Source organism: Lytechinus variegatus, chromosome 6, assembly GCF_018143015.1.
Source record: "Lytechinus variegatus isolate NC3 chromosome 6, Lvar_3.0, whole genome shotgun sequence".
Lineage (NCBI taxonomy): Eukaryota > Metazoa > Echinodermata > Echinoidea > Temnopleuroida > Toxopneustidae > Lytechinus > Lytechinus variegatus.
The window spans coordinates 14,412,853-14,436,003 of record NC_054745.1 but is presented as its reverse complement, the minus strand read 5'-3'; the positions used below and the strand labels follow the sequence as shown (position 1 = coordinate 14,436,003).

The 23,151-nt window shown below is 35.9% G+C and overlaps 1 long non-coding RNA gene across 1 annotated transcript; it reads left to right on the top strand.

Annotated features, from left to right (window-relative positions):
- Positions 1–13,255: 13,255 nt before the first annotated feature.
- On the top strand, positions 13,256–17,153 carry LOC121417051. The gene is made up of 4 exons (XR_005970305.1): positions 13,256–13,506; positions 15,389–15,472; positions 15,733–15,942; positions 16,949–17,153. It is a non-coding gene; the product is annotated as an uncharacterized LOC121417051 (long non-coding RNA).
- Positions 17,154–23,151: the final 5,998 nt, after the last annotated feature.

The window sequence follows — 23,151 nt, the reverse complement described above, 5'->3', positions numbered from 1 at the left end:
CTGCATTGGTAAGTCTGAAATTTAAGTTTGCTTATTCATTTCACTTTAAATGATGTTAAATGTAAGGATAATTTATGAAATCGACATAAGATATTGCGAATCAACGCTGAAACATTATTTGTGAAGACGTTTTATCCCTCTGTAATGCTATTTCCCCCATAAAGACGCAATGGAACATTCTGCACCACTAGTCATACGATGATCGCGAGGTCTGCAAACGTCGTCTGCTATGTTTTTATATGTCCGGTACACTGTATGCAAGTTTTCGATATGAAATGAGAAAAACGGACGAACTTAGTTGACGTCAAGGCTGGCGACAGGGACCATTTTATTGAACACAATATAACAGACGAAGCTACATTGCTTCTACCGCAGAGGACGACATTATACAACAATCAACATATGGGCGCTGACCGCTCGTTGGCCTGTAGATTACCGCGACGTCGATGCAACCGGAGTCGCTGTAGATGGTGCCACACATACTGTTACGATACTGCAACAAATAACAATCAAGAAATTGATGTATAAAGTTTAATTTCCTTTTTTTATTACAGGAAATAATTATACATAAATAAAACAAATAATGATCTTACATAAATCTTTTGAAGTGTCCGATGTAAAATCCCGAAGTGATGATACTATATCCAAGTAATAATCCAAATGATAAAATCCCAGTTGACTGGCGAAAATTCACAATGACGGCGATGATGAAACTGATGTTGAAGTCCGATGAATAATAAGAGTCACTGCAACGAGTTGAAATGTCCGTGAAGACGATGTTGATGATGATTAACAGTCAATTTCAGTAATCCATGGGTTGAAGCGTGTTCATTGAACAGGTTGATGATGTTGATGATCTCGATGAGAACTGATAATTTCTCTCTCAAAATAACTGCAAACAGTTCATTGATGCATAAACTGCTCTGATCTGATCTGGTGAAGTGATCTCATATGATGTGATGTGATCTCCTGCTCTCATATGATGTGATGGTTTGCAGCTATTCTTCTAGAACTCACTATTAAGGAAGGTTCTAGCATTTTCTTTAAAAAAACTTTCTCCTTTCAGGAGCAGTCAAAATCCAGAACACTCTTGAATGACCTCATTGAAATCAAGAGTGTCAATAGCATAGCTAAGCCTATTGTTCCTAATCTCTATTCAGAAATAACAATACAACTCCTTGGCCTTTTAAATACGCAAGGCCTGCATAATAAAAAGACATTCTTGAATGTTCTTTACAATTCTTGGCTAGCCTTAAAGGGAAATAACTAATAGATGGATGTAATTGCTTTTACAATTCTTCTAAAATTATTCTTATATGTAACACCTCCCCCACCGGAGAAAAGAAAGCTTTACCGTAGTAAAGGTTTCTTTAAGATTACTTTTTCTTTTAACTGTTCAAAGTCATCTTGATAAATCATTTACATTTATCGTGTACAAAAATATAGTACTTAATGAACATGTTAAAATAAATGAACATCAAAAATGTTTTCTTCAAATGACACACTTGGTCAAAATCATGAATAATTTCACTTTTTATACTCTTGATAGAGCATCAGCAATTACATTATTCTTTCCCTTTATGTGTACAATTTTCAAAGGGAATGGTTGGAGCATTAGGCTCCATCTGTACAGTCTTTGATTCTTTGTTTTGAATTTCTCCAAAAACACAAGAGGATTATGATCTGTATAGACTGTAATCTCTCCATTGGTTAGATACACCTCAAACTGCTGAAGGGCTAGTACGAGACTCAGGGCCTCTTTTTCAATAGTTGAGTATTTCTTTTGAAACCGATTGAGTTTCTTAGAGCACACTGGTTTTTCGATGCCTTCTTCGTCTTCTTGGAGCAATACTGCTCCTACTCCAACATCACAAGCATCAATAGCTACTTTGAATGGCTTTGTGAAGTTTGAAGCTGCCAAAACAGGCTCATTCACCAAAATGGCCTTTAATTTCTCAAATGATCTTTGACATTCGTCAGACCAAACATAATTCACTTTTGCCTTCAGCAGGTTTGTCAGAGGACTAACCACTGTACTGAAATTTGGAACAAATTTCCTGTAGAAGCCACTCATACCTAAGAATCTGAGCAATTCTTTCTTAGTTGTGGGAATTGGGAAGTCTAAGATAGCTTGTATCTTGGCTTCTCTTGGTAGCACTTGCCCTTGACCAACCACATGACCAAGATATGTGACCTTTGCCTTGGCAAATTCACTTTTCATCAGATTCACTACTAGACTGGCTTTGTCCAGCCTGTCAAACAGTGCTCGCAAATGATTCAGATGATCATTCCAAGTATCACTGTATACTAGGATGTCGTCAATGTATACGACACAATTGTCAAGTCCGGCAATCACTTGATTTGTCAACCTTTGAAAGGTTGCTGGTGCATTTTTCATTCCAAGAGGCATGACTTTGCATTGAAACAAGCCTTCAGGTGTAACAAAGGCTGATATCTCTTTGGCTCGGTCAGTCAATGGCACTTGCCAATATCCTTTAAGCAAGTCTATCTTTGTGATATAGGCAGAATTTCCAACCCTATCAATACAATCTTCTAACCTAGGAATTGGATACGAGTCAGTCTTAGTTACTGCATTTACCTTTCGGTAATCAATGCAAAATCTCTGAGAGCCGTCTGGCTTTGGAACCATTACAATGGGAGAACTCCAACTACTCTGACTCGGTTCGATTATGTCATTATCTAACATAAACTGTATTTCCTTATTCACCATTTCCAACTTGCTTGGATTGAGCCTATAAGGATTCTGTTTGATAGGTCGTACATCACCTACGTCTACATCATGTACAGTTAAAGGTGTACGACCTGGTTTGTCTTTACATACATTCTCATATTCTCTTAACAGGCCAGATATATCATTTCTTTGATCTTCGGGCAGGTGTTTTAATGCCTCATCCATGTTTCCTAACATCTCTGAGTTAGACAACTTTATACCACATGGTTCGTTCTTAGATACATCTGTATAAGACAATTCATTATCTGTCTTTCCATAGCATTCTTCTTCATGTACATCTACATGTTTTTCTTCTTTGACCTGTGTTGTACCTATTGGCTGACTAGCCTCTCGCTCAAAGTATTCTTTTAACATGTTTACATGACAAACTCTTTGAGACTTTCTTCGATCAGGGGTACTGATCACATAGTTGACATCATTCAATTTCTTTTTGACTATGTAGGGACCACTAAACCTAGCTTTCAAGGGCTCACCTTGCAAAGGCAACAACACTAACACTTTGTCTCCAGGCTTGAAACTTCGCTCTTTTGCATTTTTGTCCGCTTGAGCTTTCATTTTTCCCTGCGACTCTTTCAAGTGTTCCTTAGCCACATCACAAGCTTTTGAGAGCCTTTCTCTAAACTTTGACACATAGTCTAGAAGGTTTATATCATCATTCTGAACCATAAACCTCTCTTTGATAAGCTTTAGGGGACCCCTAACCTCATGACCATAGACCAATTCAAATGGACTGAAACCTGTGGACTCATTCGGGGAATCCCTAGTTGCAAACAGTAGGAATGAGATCCCTTTATCCCAGTCATCGGGATAGTCTTCACAATAAGCCCTAATCATGGTCTTCAAAGTCTGATGATAGCGTTCTAACGCTCCTTGGGACTGTGGGTGATAAGCAGAGGACTTGATCTGCTTTATTCCCAACTCCTTCATAACTTGCTGAAATATTCCTGTCATGAAATTTGACCCTTGATCAGATTGAATTTCCTTCGGCAGACCGTACCTAGTGAAAAACTGCACTAACGCCTGCACCACTGTCTTTGCAGTGATACTTCTCAAAGGTATCGCCTCTGGAAACCGTGTAGACAAGTCCATAATCGTCAGGAGAAATCTGTGACCCGACCTCGTTCTGGGTAAGGGTCCGACACAATCAACAAGAACCCTAGTAAAAGGTTCATCAAATGCAGGAATGGGTATCAATGGAGCAGGCTTGATAGAAGGATGTGCCTTACCAATAATCTGACATGTGTGACATGTCTTACAGAAATGCACAACATCTTTGTGCATCTTAGGCCAATAGAAATGCCTCATAATTCTATCTTCTGTCTTCCGAATACCGACATGACCTGCCATAGGTAACTCATGAGCCATTTTCAGAATATCTGTGCGGTAACAAGGAGGAACTACAACCTGGTGAATTATACACCAATCTTCATCAGCTGGTCTCCGGGAGGTCTCCATTTCCTCATCAAAATGTCATCTTTGACATAAAAGCACTCAGGAACCTTATCAGCCTCAGAACATGCTTTTTGTGACAAGCTTTTTAATTCTGGGTCTGCCTGTTGTGCCTGTACAAGGGAGGATTTACTAAACAAACTACCATTGTTAGCAACAGAGCCTTCAACACTATCCCCATTCAAATCCTTGAAAAAGGTTTCAGCTAACCAGACATCAGTACTCTCCTCTACATCAGCAGATTCCGCATCATCCTTTTCAGCTCTACGAGTCTGAGACCTAGTAACAACACAATCCGGGAAAATCCCAGGAAAATCTTCCTGCAACAATTCAGTTTCAGCTACCTCAACGGGCTTTTCCGAAACCACTGGAGATGCAACAACTTTATCTCCAGCCAAGTCGTTACCTAACAAGAAATCAACACCTTTCATGAGTAATTCTGGAACGACACCAACAGTCACAGGACCACTAACTAGGTCACACTTTAAGTCGACCTTATGCAAAGGAACCGACATGAAATTTGGGCCAATACCTTGAACTAAGACGTTGGCATTCTCTGAACTCTCCGGAGGAAGAGCCGAATCCCCTGGCACCATCAGGGACTGTGCAGCCCCTGTATCCCTAAGGATCACCACTGACCTACCAGCAGCACCAGTCGAACAAGGGGATACTTCACCATCATGCAAAAAACTTCTAAAAGTTTCATCAACCTGCTTGACTTTATCAGCAAATACTAGAGAAACACTCTCAACATCTTGATTGGGCTCTGATGGAACAAACTCCATCGAGGGAACACTTGTTTGCTTGACAAAACCCATGTCTTTCTTAGTTTTGGTTGGCATTCCAACCAATTTCCAACATGATTCTTTCAAATGTCCCGATTTATGACAATGAGTACAAATTTTGGAACTACGACTCTCAGACCTTTTGGTTGATTCTGTGCCCCCACTAGCCTGATTCTTGTTAGTGTCTTTGTCCTTGCTTGCATATTTTTCCTCACTAGGTTTATTGTGGGATTCAAATGACCCTTTACCTTTCTTTTTCCAATAATTCTTGAAAGGAGGCCTATCTCCACTACCTTTATGTGTGACCTCAAATTCATCAGCTACTATCTGACTATGGCTGCTTTACTGACTTCAGTAACTCTATGGTCATCTAAGTGAGATTTAATGCCAAAAGGAAGACTCTTTTTGAATTTCTTCTAGGAGGACAACTTCCCTAAGGTGAACAAAATCTTTGTCAACTTTCAATGATCTATACCACTTATCGAACATCATCTCTTGTTCCCTAGCAAATTCAACATACGTCTGGCCTGTTTGTCTTTGCATGTTCCTAAATTTATGTCTGTACGCTTCTGGTACCAACTCATATGCATTGAGAATTGTTTCTTTTACTGTAGCATAGTCACATGATTGCGTTTCAGAGAGCGAAGAATAGACTTTTGCAGCCTTTCCAACAAAAACACTTTGGAGGAGAAGAGTCCAGTATTCCTCGGGCCAATTCAATCTCTTGGCCACTCTTTCAAATGACACAAAATATGTATCAACCCCCTCTTCATCAAATTTTGGCACAAGGCGAATATTTTTCGCCACATCAAAGCCTTGGGGAGATTTATCTTTAACAAAGTTAGTATTTGCATGAACTAACTCCATTTCTTTAAGTTTCAACTGGTACTCCAATCTCATCTTCTCCATTTCAATGTTTTCTCTGATTTTCTCTTTCTCCAATTCAATTTTTGCCAGTTGGATCTGAACATCATCTGACATATTGATAGAAGTTTCAGACTCCTCTGTAAGCTTCATGTGACTAGCTAACAAGTCAATTATCTCTGCCTTCTTTAATCCTGGGGCTAGAGATACACCCAAATGATCACAAACTGTTATCAAATCATCTTTCTTCAGTGACTTCAAATGATCATATGACAATTCTGTCATTGCAAGAAATTCTTCAACATCAAATGTAGCCATAGTGAATATACACAAATACAAGCACGTAATAACACAGTACAGTATATTCTAGAACTTTCCAAAATGTTTCCAATTCAAATTGGCTTTTGTTTCAAATTGGCTTTCGTCTCAAATTGGTTTTTAGTTTCAAATTGGCTTGTACAAATTTGGTTTTCGTTTCAAATTGCCTTGGCTTGTACAAATTTGGTTTCCGTTTCCCGGACAACTGGTTTAGTTTCAAATTGGCTTGTACAAATTTGGTTTTCGATTCCCGGACAAGCCCCCAAAATTATTTGTTACGATACTGCAACAAATAACAATCAAGAAATTGATGTATAAAGTTTAATTTCCTTTTTTTATTACAGGAAATAATTATACATAAATAAAACAAATAATGATCTTACATAAATCTTTTGAAGTGTCCGATGTAAAATCCCGAAGTGATGATACTATATCCAAGTAATAATCCAAATGATAAAATCCCAGTTGACTGGCGAAAATTCACAATGATGGCGATGATGAAACTGATGTTGAAGTCCGATGAATAATAAGAGTCACTGCAACGAGTTGAAATGTCCGTGAAGACGATGTTGATGATGATTAACAGTCAATTTCAGTAATCCATGGGTTGAAGCGTGTTCATTGAACAGGTTGATGATGTTGATGATCTCGATGAGAACTGATAATTTCTCTCTCAAAATAACTGCAAACAGTTCATTGATGCATAAACTGCTCTGATCTGATCTGGTGAAGTGATCTCATATGATGTGATGTGATCTCCTGCTCTCATATGATGTGATGGTGTGATCTTGAAGAATCCGCCAGCTTTATATAGTTTGCAGCTATTCTTCTAGAACTCACTATTAAGGAAGGTTCTAGCATTTTCTTTAAAAAAACTTTCTCCTTTCAGGAGCAGTAAAAATCCAGAACACTCTTGAATGACCTCATTGAAATCAAGAGTGTCAATAGCATAGCTAAGCCTATTGTTCCTAATCTCTATTAAGAAATAACAATACAACTCCTTGGCCTTTTAAATACGCAAGGCCTGCATAATAAAAAGACATTCTTGAATGTTCTTTACAATTCTTGGCTAGCCTTAAAGGGAAATAACTAATAGATGGATGTAATTGCTTTTACAATTCTTCTAAAATTATTCTTATATGTAACAATGCAATTAAAACTGTCGTACCTATACATAGGTCTAATGGTAACCTGTAGATTATCCTTGTAGAGGAGGGCCACTCCGCCACCGCGCCCGAAGGCTCTAGGAAAATGTTCGAATCTATAAGAACTTGGGCGAAGATCAGCTATAACAAGCAGAGCTCAGTGGGAGGTCATCCACCAAGCGCGCACCCCACAAAAAACGTAAGGTCATCTCGACCAAACTACATGTTTTATTTCGAATGATGTAGTTTTTTCCCATCATAATAGACCAAAAATAGGAGGGGGACACTAGATATTGTGGTCCCCCCTACTATTTTGGGTAGGGATACGTGTCCCTCCAAACGTGAGTGGTTACTAAGAAACGATCGGTTTTAAGCATACTATTAACTGTTTTGGTAGCCCATTTATAATAATAATCTTTAGATTAAGAAATAATGGTAGACTTGAACCACGGAAGTCACTTTTCTGTAAAAATATAGTTTCTCATTTTTTTTTTTACTTTATACCGTTAACCCTATATCTAAACATAATAAAGATTATGCAGTGTAATTCTTAACTGATCTTTTTACCATGTAAACAGTTAAGTTTCGATAAAACACCAAAACTTCATGAAAGCTTAGAACAAATATTGACAATATAATACTTCCAGTTAAGTTGACACATGTACAAATACACCTGTAGACTTTATGGCCCGAATTCATAAATGTGGTTTTTAAAGCCATTGGTTGAACCCATGGTTTATGGTGTATGGTTTATTTACCGCGTATACACTCTTAGGCCCGAATTCACAAAGGAGGTTTAAACCCCGAGGGGGTTTAAACCCCCTCCTAGGTTTTTTAGTCCATGGTTTAAACCCCGAGGGGGTTTAAACCCCCTCTCTGTTTCACGAACGATGGTTTCTTTAGTCCATGGTTTAAAATTAAACCATGGTTTAAACCATGGTTTAATTTTAGTCCACGGTTCTGAGCATGCTCAGTAGGGCGTATGTTGTCTGCTACGGTCTTTGCTGACCACGGCAAACAGGGTTCGAAAATCCAAAGTCTGGGGTATAAAATACCGAAATTTGCAATCTCAGTCGATTACATGAAATGAAATTACATTAAAAACTTATTCATTGTTGGACGAGTCGAATTGTATTGTACATCCGCTATGTTTAGATACATCACAAAATGCAATAAAAATGAAAATTTGTCTCAACCATTGCGGTCGTCCGCGCGTCGACAATAATCTCATGTCGGTCCCATCCGTAAACATCGATGTCATGTTTTTAATCATTGAATAAATTTAATTCGGCTAAAAATAAAATGACAACAAACAGATATAATATAAAGATTACCCGATGAAACTTGAGGTATGAGTATAATTATTTCAACAGTTTCAGTAGTAGTAGTATCTTATCAGATCGATTTCTCTTAATACTTACATTTTTGGTGGTAAGCGGCATTTAATATGAAAATCAGCTGTTGATTTTTGCATGTCTACGATCTCGATCGCTTAGCTTAGCTGAGGCTGAGAGCTAGAGTTAACAACGCGCATGCCCGTATAGTCGTCCGGCAACCAATATTCTAAAAGTATGGATCTTCTAATGCTTTTTCAGTATAAAAACAACAATCATAACAAAGATTGTCGATCAGCTGTTCTTACGTCATAATCAAAATTGCGAACGACCTTTGAATCCAGTTCTATCGCCAAAAATATCAAAAAAAATTCAATTCAAATGTTATTTCTAGAAAGGACACGTCCCAAAATTTTCTGAAGTAAACTTTATCCTCCAATTTGTTTATTTTCCTTTCTTAAAATTGAGACCGCCCTGATATTTTCCCTAAATCTTGACTTTATTTTGTTAATGGTAATCAAAAGTGCATCCCATAACTCTAGCACGCATAAAAATAAATATTTGTGGATCACTGAAACATTGGCTGAAATCCCTACTCAAAATAGTTTAGTTCTTTTATGATGGTAAAAAATACAAGATCATTCAAAATCGAAATAAAACATGTATTTGGGACGAGATGACCCGACCTTTGGAAAGATAACATTTTTTGGGGGTGGGGTAGTTGTAGCTAGAATTTGAAGTTTATTTCATTCCCCAAAAAATTTAGAGGTTTATCATATATATTTCCGGAATATTTTTTTATCAAAATAAATCATATCAATTTCTATTTCTCAATTCAATTTGAAGTGAAAGTGATGAAGTGTTCCCTCTCGTTCTCATAATCTTTCTCTTGTTCCCGCTCATTTTCTTTCTATATCTCTCATACACACTAGCGTACCTACGGGGGGCAGACTGCCCCCCCCCCCACTGACGAGTCACAACCAATGCAAGGGACTTATCCCTGCCCCCCCCCCCTGACAAGAAGTTTTTTTTTTGCTTGTCCATTTTTTTCTGGTACGAAATCCTTTTGTGATTGAAGACCCCTTTTTTGTCATTTTTTTGCGGACGATTTTGCCCTCCCCCTGTGGAAAATTCTAGGTACGCTACTGCACACACATTCACCATCCTACTACCTTTTTCTCTCTGTCACCCCCTCCCCCTTGCTCTTTCGAAAATGCATCAATAGAATTCCTGTAATAAGAAGCATCTTACATCAAAGCAGTTAAATATTTTAAAGTTAGCTATTTTTTTATTTCAATATTGAAGCATATAATTATTTCCTGTTTTAATGATTGTACAACAAAATACATTGGCAAAAAAATATATTGGAAATATTCTCAAATGTCAAATTCATTAGAGTGTACATTCTATAGGCATATAATATTCTCAGTACATGTAATGTATTAATCCAATAAACAATGTTCCCCCCCCCAAAAAAAAATAATTTATATATATATATATATATCCATTGCAGGTCATGTATAGATCAAGTTCCAATAACAAATAGCAAAGCCAGTGCATCAATTTTGTTGAAAATCTCTATAAATATCAAGCATTCCCAGAATTAAACAATCATCTTTATTTCCCTCAACCATGGCATACTGCAACTTCAAATCCAGCACTGCCTCAAGTTACACCACCCAAACAACCAAGTGCATCTACTCTGATATCGTTTTCCCATTCTAGGTGAATATTTCTGACAATATATCTGACATCCCCCCCCCATTATATATAAGGGGGTACTTATAACAAAAGTGCACAATACAATTTTCCTACTAGTGAAAATCCTTTGAAGCAAGCACTATAAAATTGCATTCTTAATCCTTATTGTAATACATGATTAGAAAATACTCTTGCATATAAGAACTTTAAATAAAACCTAATCAAACATCCTGTCCCCCCCCCCCCTTCCACTTCAAATCCATCATTAACTGAAAGACATATCTCAATAAATCAACCGTGTAAGAACCTTTATCTTTTAAATATTTTATGAAAAAAAAACATGTTTAATAATCTATTGAAATAAAGTTCTTAAATTAGGAAATGCATCCTCACAAAATGAAAGGTCATTCTTCTTTTTTATGCTTGTTGCAATTAATACACAAATAATGATTGCAAATGTGAAAACTTCATGTCAAGTTGAAGCTATTTTGAATAAAAGCTATCTCACATAGTGGACCTCTAAAAATACTTCCCAAATAATAATCACATTTTCAAGAGTATTCAACACTTTCCTTGAAACAAAATAATAAAACCCTCCCAACTGAGATGAATGTGACACATTGTTGAAATTTATAAATCTGCAAAACAGAAGTTCATCTATTTCTTTCACCACGAGGACAAATTCTACAAATTAATTTCTGTCTGAGGTATCAAGGAAACATTCCCAGACTGGTGGAATTTCTTCAAAATCGCATTCCTCTTCAAGGTAATTTAGTATCATTAAAATTACCATGCCTTTTTTCCCTTTTCCATTGACCCTTTCTGCCAGAATATTTTTTGGCCAGACTCATATATCAGATGTAGTTGAAATAGATGTTAAATACTGTAGCAAATGAAACATGATCCCCAAATCAAAAATTCAATTTATGGTTCCGAGAACAATCAGAAAACACAATGTACATTGGTGTCAGAAGCTGAACCTATCAAGTAGAGAGTTACCAGTACGTTAAACAACATACATCTTTGACAACATGATTTATAGTATGTGTTTTACAACTGTAGTGTTACTATATGTTATGTACTTAAATGCATTTCAATATTGAATTTTAACCCTGCAGCAATACCACAAACCTATGTTCTGCAAAATGGAATTTGAATTACCCATCTCAAGGAAAAAAAGAATCATCTGTCAGAAGAGTTTGAGCTGGTAGAAGTGCATGCCGTTAGAATTGAAGTTCAATGGAAGAAACATGGTCTCGACTTTATAAAGAGTACAAGATGAGAGGGAAAGAACATATGAGATTGAAAGAGCATGAAATGAGATTGAAAGACACGATATGAGCTTGAAGGAGCACAAACTACGAATGGACGTTTTGAATAAAGAAAGGTCGCTGAAGCTAAGCTGCAGGAATCACAGGGTTATACCAATCAATTTATGAACAAATAAAGAAGTAAAGTATTCTTCATAAATTTGAATGAACTCTGTGTTTCTATGTTCTTAATGCTTTTGCCATTGTTATAGCATTCCTCTCCACATGAAGTTGGAAGGGGTATATAAGAAGCATATGGCCCAATCCCCCACCCCCCCCCCCCGGCTCTTGATGTAGACATGTGTCCCATCAATTGCACCTTTCACTCCTGGAAATCTATAACAGTTAGATAGAACTGTCTCCGAGTTGCTTCAACTTCTCTTGTTGTAGGAATCTTCATGTATTGCCTCTTCCTTCTTGCTTTAGCTTCTGACACATTGATGACTGCGATATTGCTGCCTCATCACCATGCATCTTTTAAAATGATCCTGTAAAATAAAAACAAACCATATGGTTGATGGGTGAGGTGATTGTTTTGAGGTAATTTAAAACATTTCATTGAAGCACATACAGATGTTAAACAATGAATATTCATCTTGTACAAATATCATAAAATTTTCTCCAATATATTTTAACAAGTGGAACGCCTTTGGCAGTCTCATCATTATGCGATTCAATATAGCAGCAGTGCTGACTTCAAAAACAACTATTGAATAATTTTTTTTTGCCCAATGCTTTAATGACTTTTTACCTTGAAGTTTTGCACATCTTTTGATTAAAGGTAAAAAAAAAATAATTGGGTTGTACAGTACCCGAACAATGTACCATCAATTTCTAATTTCAGCCAAGTCGTCACTAGTGAATTATATTTGTGACATAAATTGAGGAAACAGAATTGAAATTAATAGAGAAGTGACATAGAAGAAGCATTTTTTGTGATATATGAATGAATTTTGCATAAACTAACATAAATAATTTCAAGTCTGTGTGGAAATTTGGAGACCCTCATGTACATGTAGCTCTACCAGACGGATGAAAAAAAAATCAAAATTGGTCTACAAATACAGAAGCATTTTTTGTGATTATGAATTTCGCATAAATTAGCATAATTTTATACTCAAAATTTCAAAATTTTGTGTACAAGTTTGGTGAACCTCATGAAGCTCTACCACGGGTTAATGGCAAAATTTATAACTCTAACCTGACATAACAGTTGTAAAAGCAAAGCCTCACTACTGCTGTGGTAGTTTTGGAATTTTTAAATTATGCAATTCATAGGTACTTGACAAGTTGACTGTTTGCTGAAATGATACTCTTATTTATGTTCCACAGAAGGAAAGCGGGAATTTTTTTTACGAATTCAAAGAAGAATACTTACGAATTTCTAATCAAGAAGACCACTTGTCAGGTCCAGGACCGCAAGAAAAATTTTCTTCACTTCACAGATTTTTCACAAACTCCTCAAGTGCGCACGCTCATAAAATTAAACCATGGTTTAAACCACATCTAAGAGCAGACTAAAAAATGTGACGTTTCATGACGTTTTGGCCCGAATTCACGAAAAACCTAGCTCCTGGTTTTTGGTGGCTTAAACCCCCTCCTGGTTTAAACCCCGAGCTGGGTTTTTCATTTACGTTTCACGAAAGAGGTTTAAACCCCGAGGGGGTTTAAATGCGTCATAAAACGTCATGAAACGTCATATTTTTTAGTCTGCTCTTAGATGTGGTTTAAACCATGGTTTAATTTTACGAGCATGCGCACTTGAGGAGTTTGTGAAAAATCCGTGAAGCGAAGAAAATTTTTCTTGCGGTCCTGGACCTGACAAGTGGTCTTCTTGATTAGAAATTCGTAAGTATTCTTCTTTGAATTCGTAAAAAAAATCCCGCTTTCCTTCTCTGGAATATATTGATACGTTTTAAGCAGTTATATGAAATTGGTAGTGTTGTTTTTCATGATTGCGAACGAGGTTTTGGTATTGACAAGTCCAGACGATGCACTTTATCGTCGCGTGTGTATTGCCACAGTCCCATCCGTGCTTTTAAGTGTTGGGATATTTTGTCGCTGTGTTGTTGAACGAATTGAAGGTGCTCAGCCGCGGGCCGGCCGGGCTTGTTTTATGAGCTTCACGAGGATATTTATATTATTATGCCATCTATATCCAGGGTGACCAGACGTCCCGTATTTCCCGGGATTGTCCCGTATTTTGCTTCTCTGTCCCGGCGTCCCGACAAACCCTTCCCGGGACGCATATTTGTCCCGTATTTCAGAATATTGAACAAAATGTATTTAAAAATGACGAATTTTCATTAAAATAACCAACAGATGACGAAACAGAGACAACAATAAAATCGATAAATAAACTTTTGCAAGGTGATTTTCTTGCTAACCCAATACATCGCAAACGAACTGGCCTCCTGCCTTTGTGTGGCAGGCTAGTACTACTAGCATGACTACTAGGCATGTAGGATCGGAGCAGATTCTCTACACAAAGCATGCCAAAATAATCACAAATTCGGCGGGAAATTTGTATAATAATATTATGGGTTCTCAGATTACTGATTTGGAGATGTATAAATCGGAAGAACAAGTTATTGAGTTTTCATAACTAGATCTAGTTGTTTCTCTTCTTCCATTCTGTTTTCACTCCCTCCTCACTTCATTCTTTCTCCCTCTCTTTCCTCCTTTCTTTCTTTATTTTATTTTTCCTTATAATTCTTTCCCTTACTCTTTCTCTCCCTCCCTCCCTTAATTCCTTCCTTCCTCCCTAACTGTTTCCTTCTTTATTTTTCTTTCTTTCAAAGAATGAAGGAAACATTTTTCTATCCTTCATTCTTTCCTTCTTTCTTTCCTCCTCCTTTTTCTTTCTTTCCTCCTTTTTCTTTCTTTCCTCGTCCTTTTCCTTACTTTTTTCTTTCTCTCCTTTATTTTGTATTTCACACATGAATTCTTCTTCTATTCCTATCTTTTTCTTTCTTTCTGTATTCGATTCATTTACCGGTATTTTAATTTTCCTTCAATTCCCCTTATTTTTTCTTTCTTCTCTTTTCATCTCTTTTCTTTCGTCTTTTCTTTCCACCCTTCATTCTTTCGTTCACCCTCCCTTCCAATTCTTTATAGTTTTTCACAGGTGTAACACTGTGTGGCCTTCTTTGTTGATCTTTTTTTTCGATTGTCCCGTATTTCATTTTGTGAAATCTGGTCACCCTGTCTATATCTTAATTTGTCAATGTCAAGATGAAAATGAAATATCTAAATCTACATAATTTTTGTACTATTTGGTGCATTTTAAGAGGAGAAACTCGGAGTCAGAAAGAATTTTTTTTTTCAATTTGATTTTGAATTTGCCTTGACTAAACTTTGTAGGCCTACTAAAAAGCCTAAATTGCATTTCAAATTCAAAATATACATTTGTAGATCGAGACCTACCTTTTTGCTTTCAGCACAGGCCAATTTTTGAGGCTGTAGGAATATTAAAGAGTTGATTACTCAAAATTTGGTCTAAAGTCTTTTCACTTGCAAATAGAGAAAATAGAGCCCCCCCCCAAAAAAAAAAACAGATTTAAGTTAAGTCGTTAGGCCTAGGCCTAATTTTGAAAGGCATATTCCAGTTTCAAACAAATTATTACAATATTTTTTTTATTTATCATTCACAGTGTTTACTGTGAGATTTGCATTTAAAAAGTGATAAACCAATGAATATTTTTTTTTTAATTTGACCATTGTTTCACAGAATTACATCGGCATCAGAGGTACCATACAGTGTAGGTCTCTATGGATTATCTCCATCTTCTTCACAGCTTTAAATTACTAAGAGGTATGATTATTAATTTGATTTACATTGTTTTGATTTGTTTAAAAGTATTATTGAAATGATTTAAGATATCGAACATGAAATATTTAGACTGAAGAAATGAAATGGCTTGAAATGTAGTTTTTGTTAATCTCAGGAAGTAAATTAAGATTGCAGTAATTATGTTGGCAGATCAAATCTACATGCACATGTACAGTTTGGAATGATTATAAAGATCACAAAATAAAAGAATTAAAAATAATATTCAACTCTTCTGCATACAGCTACCTTTCCCAAGACATTGTGGGCTCCATGATGCTAAAAATCCATCGAAATCGTACAAGGATGGGCCATCTCGAGATCAGTATCGACTGTCAAAAGAAACCGTCACCAATATGCTGGAAGCCGAAATGAAGAGGGACACACAGCTCAGAGGATAGATCAACTTCCTGTTTATTTGCAGGTGTTGACAACTCTCCATTTTTATGCAGTGGGTAAGTAATTTAATTTTTCATAAACGATTATTGAATGTTACTTGGCACTGTTAAATCTAAATGACTGAGATTGTTTCTATAATTTTAGGACTCCAGATAAAGCTGATGACATGACAATATCTAGAAATCAGAGAAGGAGCACATAAATAAGAGTATCATTTCAGCAACGGTCAAGTACCTATGAATTGCATAATTTAAAAATTCCAAAACTACAGCAGCAGTAGTGAGGCTCTGCTTTTACAACTGTTATGTCAGGTTAGAGTTATAAATTTTGCCATTAACCCGTGGTAGAGCTTCATGAGGTTCACCAAACTTGTACACAAAATTTTGAAATTTTGAATATAAAATTATGCTAATTTATGCAAAATTTATTCATGCTAATTTATGCAAAATTCATAATCACAAAAAATGCTTCTGTATTTGTAGACCAATTTTGATTTTTTTTTCATCCGTCTGGTAGAGCTACATGTACATGAGGGTCCCCAAATTTCCACACAGACTTTTGAAATTTTGACTAGAAAATTATTTATGTTAATTTATGCAAAATTTATTCATATATCACAAAAAATGCTTCTGTGTCACTTCTCTATTAATTTCAATTCTGTTTCCTCAATTTATGTCACAAATATAATTCACTAGTGACGACTTGGCTGAAATTAAAAATTGATGGTACATTGTTCGGGTACTGTACAACCTAATTATTTTTTTTTACCTTTAATCAAAAGATGTGCAAAACTTCAAGGTAAAAAGTCATTAAAGCATTGGGCAAAAAATTATTCAATAGTTGTTTTTGAAAGTCAGCACTGCTGCTATATTGAATCGCATAATGATGGAGAGACTGCCAAAGGCGTTCCACTTGTTAAAATATATTGGAGAAAATTGTATGATATTTGTACAAGATGAATATTCATTGTTTAACATCTGTATGTGCTTCAATGAAATGTTTTAAATTACCTCAAAACAATCACCTCACCCATCAACCACATGGTTTGTTTTTATTTTACAGGATCATTTTAAAAGATGCATGGTGATGAGGCAGCAATATCGCAGTCATCAGTGTGTCAGAAGCTAAAGCAAGAAGGAAGAGGCAATACATGAAGATTCCTACAAGAGAAGAAGTTGAAGCAACTCGGAGACAGTTCTATCTAACTGTTAGATTTCCAGGAGTGAAAGGTGCAATTGATGGGACACATGTCTACATCAAGAGCCGGGGGGAGGGGGGGGGGGATTTGGCCATATGCTTCTTATATACCCCTTCCAACTTCATGTGGAGAGGAATGCCTATAACAATGGCAAAAGCATTAAGAACATAGAAACACAGAGTTCATTCAAATTTATGAAGAATACTTTACTTCTTTATTTGTTAATAAATTGATTGTGATTCCTGCAGCTTAGCTTCAGCAACCTCTCTTTCTTTATTCAAAACGTCCATTCGTAGTTTGTGCTCCTTCAAGCTCATATCGTGTCTTTCAATCTCATTTCATGCTCTTTCAATCTCATATCATGTTCTTTCACTCTCATCTTGTACTCTTTATAAAGTCGAGACCATGTTTCTTCCATTGAACTTCAATTCTAATGACATGCACTTCTACCAGCTCAAGCTCTTCTGACAGATGATTCTTTTTTCCTTGAGATGGGTAATTCAAATTCCATTTTGCAGAACAAAGGTTTGTGGTATTGCTGCAGGGTTAAAATTCAATATTGAAATGCATTTAAGTACATAACATATAGTAACAGTACAGTTGTAAAACACATACTATAAATCATGTTGTCAAAGATGTATGTTGTTTAACGTACTGGTAACTCTCTACTTGATAGGTTCAGCTTCTGACACCAATGTACATTGTGTTTTCTGATTGTTCTCGGAACCATAAATTGAATTTTTGAAAACATTAAAGACTTAATTATAAAAATTTCTTTAAAAACAGACAACAATGCAATGTATTCTTTTCAGAAGTATACAATATTCAGTGCACAGTTCATTGAATTGCTTGAATCTGGTAACATACATATATTGAAGCCCTTTTCATACTTCAAATGATTCACCCTCCCAGTTCAGTTTTATAAATCCCTCTTCAACTCTAAATACGTTACTACATATCTGTAGTATATTCAGATTATTTTGTGTGTACCAGTGTATTGTGCATCCAATTGATCTTGTTATTACATGTACTTGATTTGGGGATCATGTTTAATTTGCTACAGTATTTAACATCTATTTCAACTACTTCTGATATATGAGTCTGGCCAAAAAATATTCTGGCAGAAAGGGTCAATGGAAAAGGGAAAAAAAGGCAAGGTAATTTTAATGATACTAAATTACCTTGAAGAGGAATGCGATTTTGAAGAAATTCCACCAGTCTGGGAATGTTTCCTTGATACCTCAGACAAATGAATTTGTAGAATTTGTCCTTGTGAAAGAAATAGATGAACTTCTGTTCTTTTGCAGATTTATAAATATCAACAATGTGTCACATTCATCTCAGATGGGAGGGTTTTATTATTTTGTTTCAAGGAAAGTGATGAATACTCTTGATGATGTAATTATATTATGATTTGGGAAGTATTTTGAGAGGTCCACTATGTGAGATAGTTTTTATTCAAAAAAGCTTCAACTGGACATGGAGTTTTCACATTTGCAATCATTATTTGTGTATTAATTGCAACAAGCATAAAAAAGAATGACCTTTCATTTTGTGAGGATGCATTTCCTAATTTAAGAACTGTTTATTTCAATAGATTATTAAACATATTTTTGTTTCATAAAATATTTAAAAGATAAATGTTCTTTACACGGTTGATTTATTGAGATATGTCTTTCAGTCAATGATGGATTTGAAGTGGAGGGGGGGGGGGGGGGGGACAGGATGTTTGATTAGGTTTTATTTAAAGGTCTTATATGCAAGAGTATTTTCTAATCATGTATTACAATAATGATTAAGACTGCAATTTTATAGTGCTTGCTTCAAAGGATTTTCACTAGTAGGAAAATTGTATTCTGCACTTTTGTTATAAGTACCCCCTTATATATATTATGGGGGGATGTCAGATATATTGTGAGAAATATTCACCTAGAATGGGAAAACGAAATCAGAGTAGATGCACTTGGTTGTTTGGGTGGTGTAACTTGAGGCAGTGCTGGATTTGAAGTTGCCGTATTCCATGGTTGAGGGAAATAAAGATGATAGTTTAATTCTGGGAATGCTTGATATTTATATAGATTTTCAACAAAATTAAATGCATAAATGATCTAAACTAACTTATTAACAGAATTTTGTATGTATGAAAATGAATTAATTGGAGAATTAAATTAATAAAAAAAATCACTTTAAAAAATAAAATCTATTTTTTATTAATGTCAACACAGTTACAAAAAATAAGCGTGAAGGGAGTGAAGTCAAAGTAGATGCACTGGCTTTGCTAGGTGTTATTGGAACTTTATCTATACATGACCTGCAATGTATATATATATATATATATATTTTTTTTTTTTTGGGGGGGGAGAAACATTGTTCATTGGATTAATACATTACATGTACATGTACTGAGAATATTATATGCCTATAGAATGTACACTCTAATGAATTTGACATTTGAAAATATTTCCATTATATTTTTTTGCCAAGGTATTTTGTTCTACAATCATTAAAACAGGAAATAATTATATGCTTGAATATTGAAATTTTCATGATTTCTCTGTGTACACCGCCTTGAAATATTGAAATAAAAGAATAGCTAACTTTGAAATATTTAAACTGCTTTGATGGAAGATGCTTCTTATTAAAGGTTTTCTGTTGATGCATTTTTGAAAAAGCAAGGGGAGGGGGTGACAGAGAGAAAAAGGTAGTAGGATGGTGAATGTGTGTGCAGTAGCGTACCTAGGATTTTCCACAGGGGGGGGGGGCAAAATCGTCCACAAAAAATGAAAAAAAGCGGTCTTCAATCACAAAAGGATTTCGTACCAGAAAAAAATGGACAAGCAAAAAAAAAAACTTCTCGTCAGGGGGGGGGGGCAGGGATAAGTCCCTTGCATGGGTTGTGACTCGTCAGGGGGGGCAGTCTGCCCCCCGTAGGTACGCTAGTGTGTGTGAGAGATATAGAAAGAAAATGAGCGGTAACAAGAGAAAGATGAGAACGAGAGAGAACACTTCATCACTTTCACTTCAATATTGTTTAACTATTGAGAAAAGTTTCAAATTGAAATGAGAAATAGAAATTGATATAATTTATTTTGATAAAAAAATATTCAGGAAATATATATGATAAACCTCTATTTTTTGGGGGGAATGAAATAAACTTCTAATTCTAGCTACAACTACCCCACCCCCAAAAAGGTTATCTTTCCAAAAGTCGGGTCATCTCGTCCCAAATATATGTTTTATTTCGATTTTGAATGATCTTGTATTTTTTTACCATCATGAAAGAACTAAACTATTTTGAGTAGGGATTTCAGCCAATGTTTCAGTGATCCACAAATATTTATTTTTTATGCGTGCTAGAGTTATAGGATGCACTTTTGATTACCATTAACAAAATAAAGTCAAGATTTAGGGAATAAATCAGGGCGGTCTCAATTTTAAGAAAGGAAAATAAACAAATTGGAGGAAAAAGTTTACTTCAGAAAATTTTGGGACATGTTCTTTCTAGAATTTACATTTGAATTTATTTTTTTTTATATTTTTGGCGATGGAACTGGATTCAAAGGTCGTTTCGCAATCATGATTATGACGTAAGAACAGCTGATCGACAATCTTTGTTATGATTGTTGTTTTTATACTGAAAAAGCAATTAGAAGACCCATATACTTTTCGAATACTAGTATTGGTTGCCGGACGACTGTACGGGCATGCGCGTTGTAATAACTCTCAGCTCAGCCTCAACTAAACTTAGCGATCGAGATCGTAGACATGCAAAATCAACAGCTTATTTTCATATTAAATGCCGCTTAACACCAAAAAGGTAAGTATTAAGAGAAAGCGATCTGATGAGATACTACTTAATCTTGAAACTGATGAAGTAATTATATTCATACTTCAAGTTTCATCGGGTAATCTTTATATTACATCTGTTTGTTGTCATTTTCTTTTCAGCCGAATTAAATTTATTCAATGATTAAAAACATGACATCGATGTTTACGGATGGGACCGAAATGAGATTATCGTCGACGCGCAGACGACCGCAATGGTTGAGACAAATTTTCATTTTTATTGCATTTTGTGATGTATATAAAAATAGCGGATGTACAATACAATTCGACTCATCAAACAATGAATAAGTTTTTAATGTACTTTCATTTCATGTAATCGATTGAGATTGCAAATTTCGGTATTTTATACCCCAGACTTTGGATTTTCGAACCCTGTTTGCCGTGGTCAGCAAAGACGTAGCAGACAACATACGCTCTACTGAGCATGCTCAGAACCGTGGACTAAAATTAAACCATGGTTTAATTTTAAACCATGGACTAAAGAAACCATCGTTCGTGAAACAGAGAGGGGGTTTAAACCCCCTCGGGGTTTAAACCATGGACTAAAAAACCTAGGAGGGGGTTTAAACCCCCTCGGGGTTTAAACCTCCTTTGTGAATTCGGGCCTTTATGTTTTAACCCGATGATTGAGTTTCTAAATGATAACAAAAGTTTTGGCTACAAATTGAACGATGAAAATTTTATCACCGCCCCATTTGCTGACGACTTTTGCCTAATTACCGGAAACAAAAAGTCACACCAGCGTCTTATGAATCAGATCGCTTCACACACACGCTCTCTGGGTCTGAAATTAAAGCTATACCCAAATGTAAATCATTATCAATAGTCGGTGGTTCCCCTAAAGATGTACCATTCTTCTTAGAAGGAGTAAGTTTAGCAACCTTAGAGCAAGACGATTTCAAATTTCTTGGTTCACTTGTTACGTACAAAACATCATCTGAAGATGTCTATCTATATCTTCACTCATTGATTAATAATGCCGTGAACAACATCGACCACACCCTTATTAGAGATGAGTACAAGTTGAAAATATATGCCGATTATTTTCTTCCTTCTATTCGTTATCACCTTACTGTCAATGATGTTACTGATTCCCATCTGAAATTACTTGATGCACTTACCAATCGTTATCTCAAGAAATGGTCTGGCCTCGCCAAACCCGCCACACTTGCATTTATACATATGCCTGAATGTTTAAATATCATGTCGATTTCAGATATGTATTACCAATCACATGCTCTTAACTATAGTACAATCAGATGTATTTATGATTATAGAGTTAATATTTGTCTAGATTCAGCATTAGCAAGAGAGTCTAATTGGAAGCGTAAAAAATCAAGTACAGTGAACAGCGATAGAGTATATTCACAAGTACAACAAGCTGATGTCACTTTCCCCAAACTCAAACACAGAATCAAAGATTATTTCATGAAAGAGAGACAGACAAGAATCGTGGCTTTCCCATGTTCAGTCACTCTCTGTTCAAGGCGAGTTTTTCAAACTTGCTACCCTTCAAGAAAAGTCAGTCGACTGGAAAAGCATAATTTATAATCTCCCACACAAAGTAGCTCGCTTTCTCATGAATTCTCTCTCACACACTTTGAATACCAATGCAAACCTTGTAAGATGGGGAAAGGTGACATCAGCGAAATGTAATAGATGTAATAACCGGGAAACGGTTCACCACGTTCTTAACGCATGTCCCGTTGCCCTTGACGAAGGTCAATATACATGGCGGCATGACAATATTCTTTTGTACATATTGGAAACATTGCGGAAAGGTACATCAAACCAGGAGGTAGATATTACATCCGACCTCAAGTCAGAATCCAAAAAACAGGGGATATCTACCGTCCCGTTGCAATGTACGCAGACGAATCTGATCCCTGATATATGTGCATTGTGGAAAAATGAAAAGAAACTAGTGATACTGGAACTTTCGGTCCCTTTTGAAACCAATACAGAAAAAACACATGAATATAAAGAGAGAAAATACACCCCACTCATTTCTGACATTGAATCCAACAGCTACTCAGTAAAATACTTTCCAATTGAGGTGGGATCAAGAGGCTACATTACCCCGGATAACACAAAACGACTTAAAATGCTTTTAAATGAATTTGGCAAACCAACCCCTTACAAAATTTTCAGAGACAATCTTTCTAAATTGGCAGTGACATCATCTTTCGTAATATACTACTAAAAAAATAACGTCCAATGG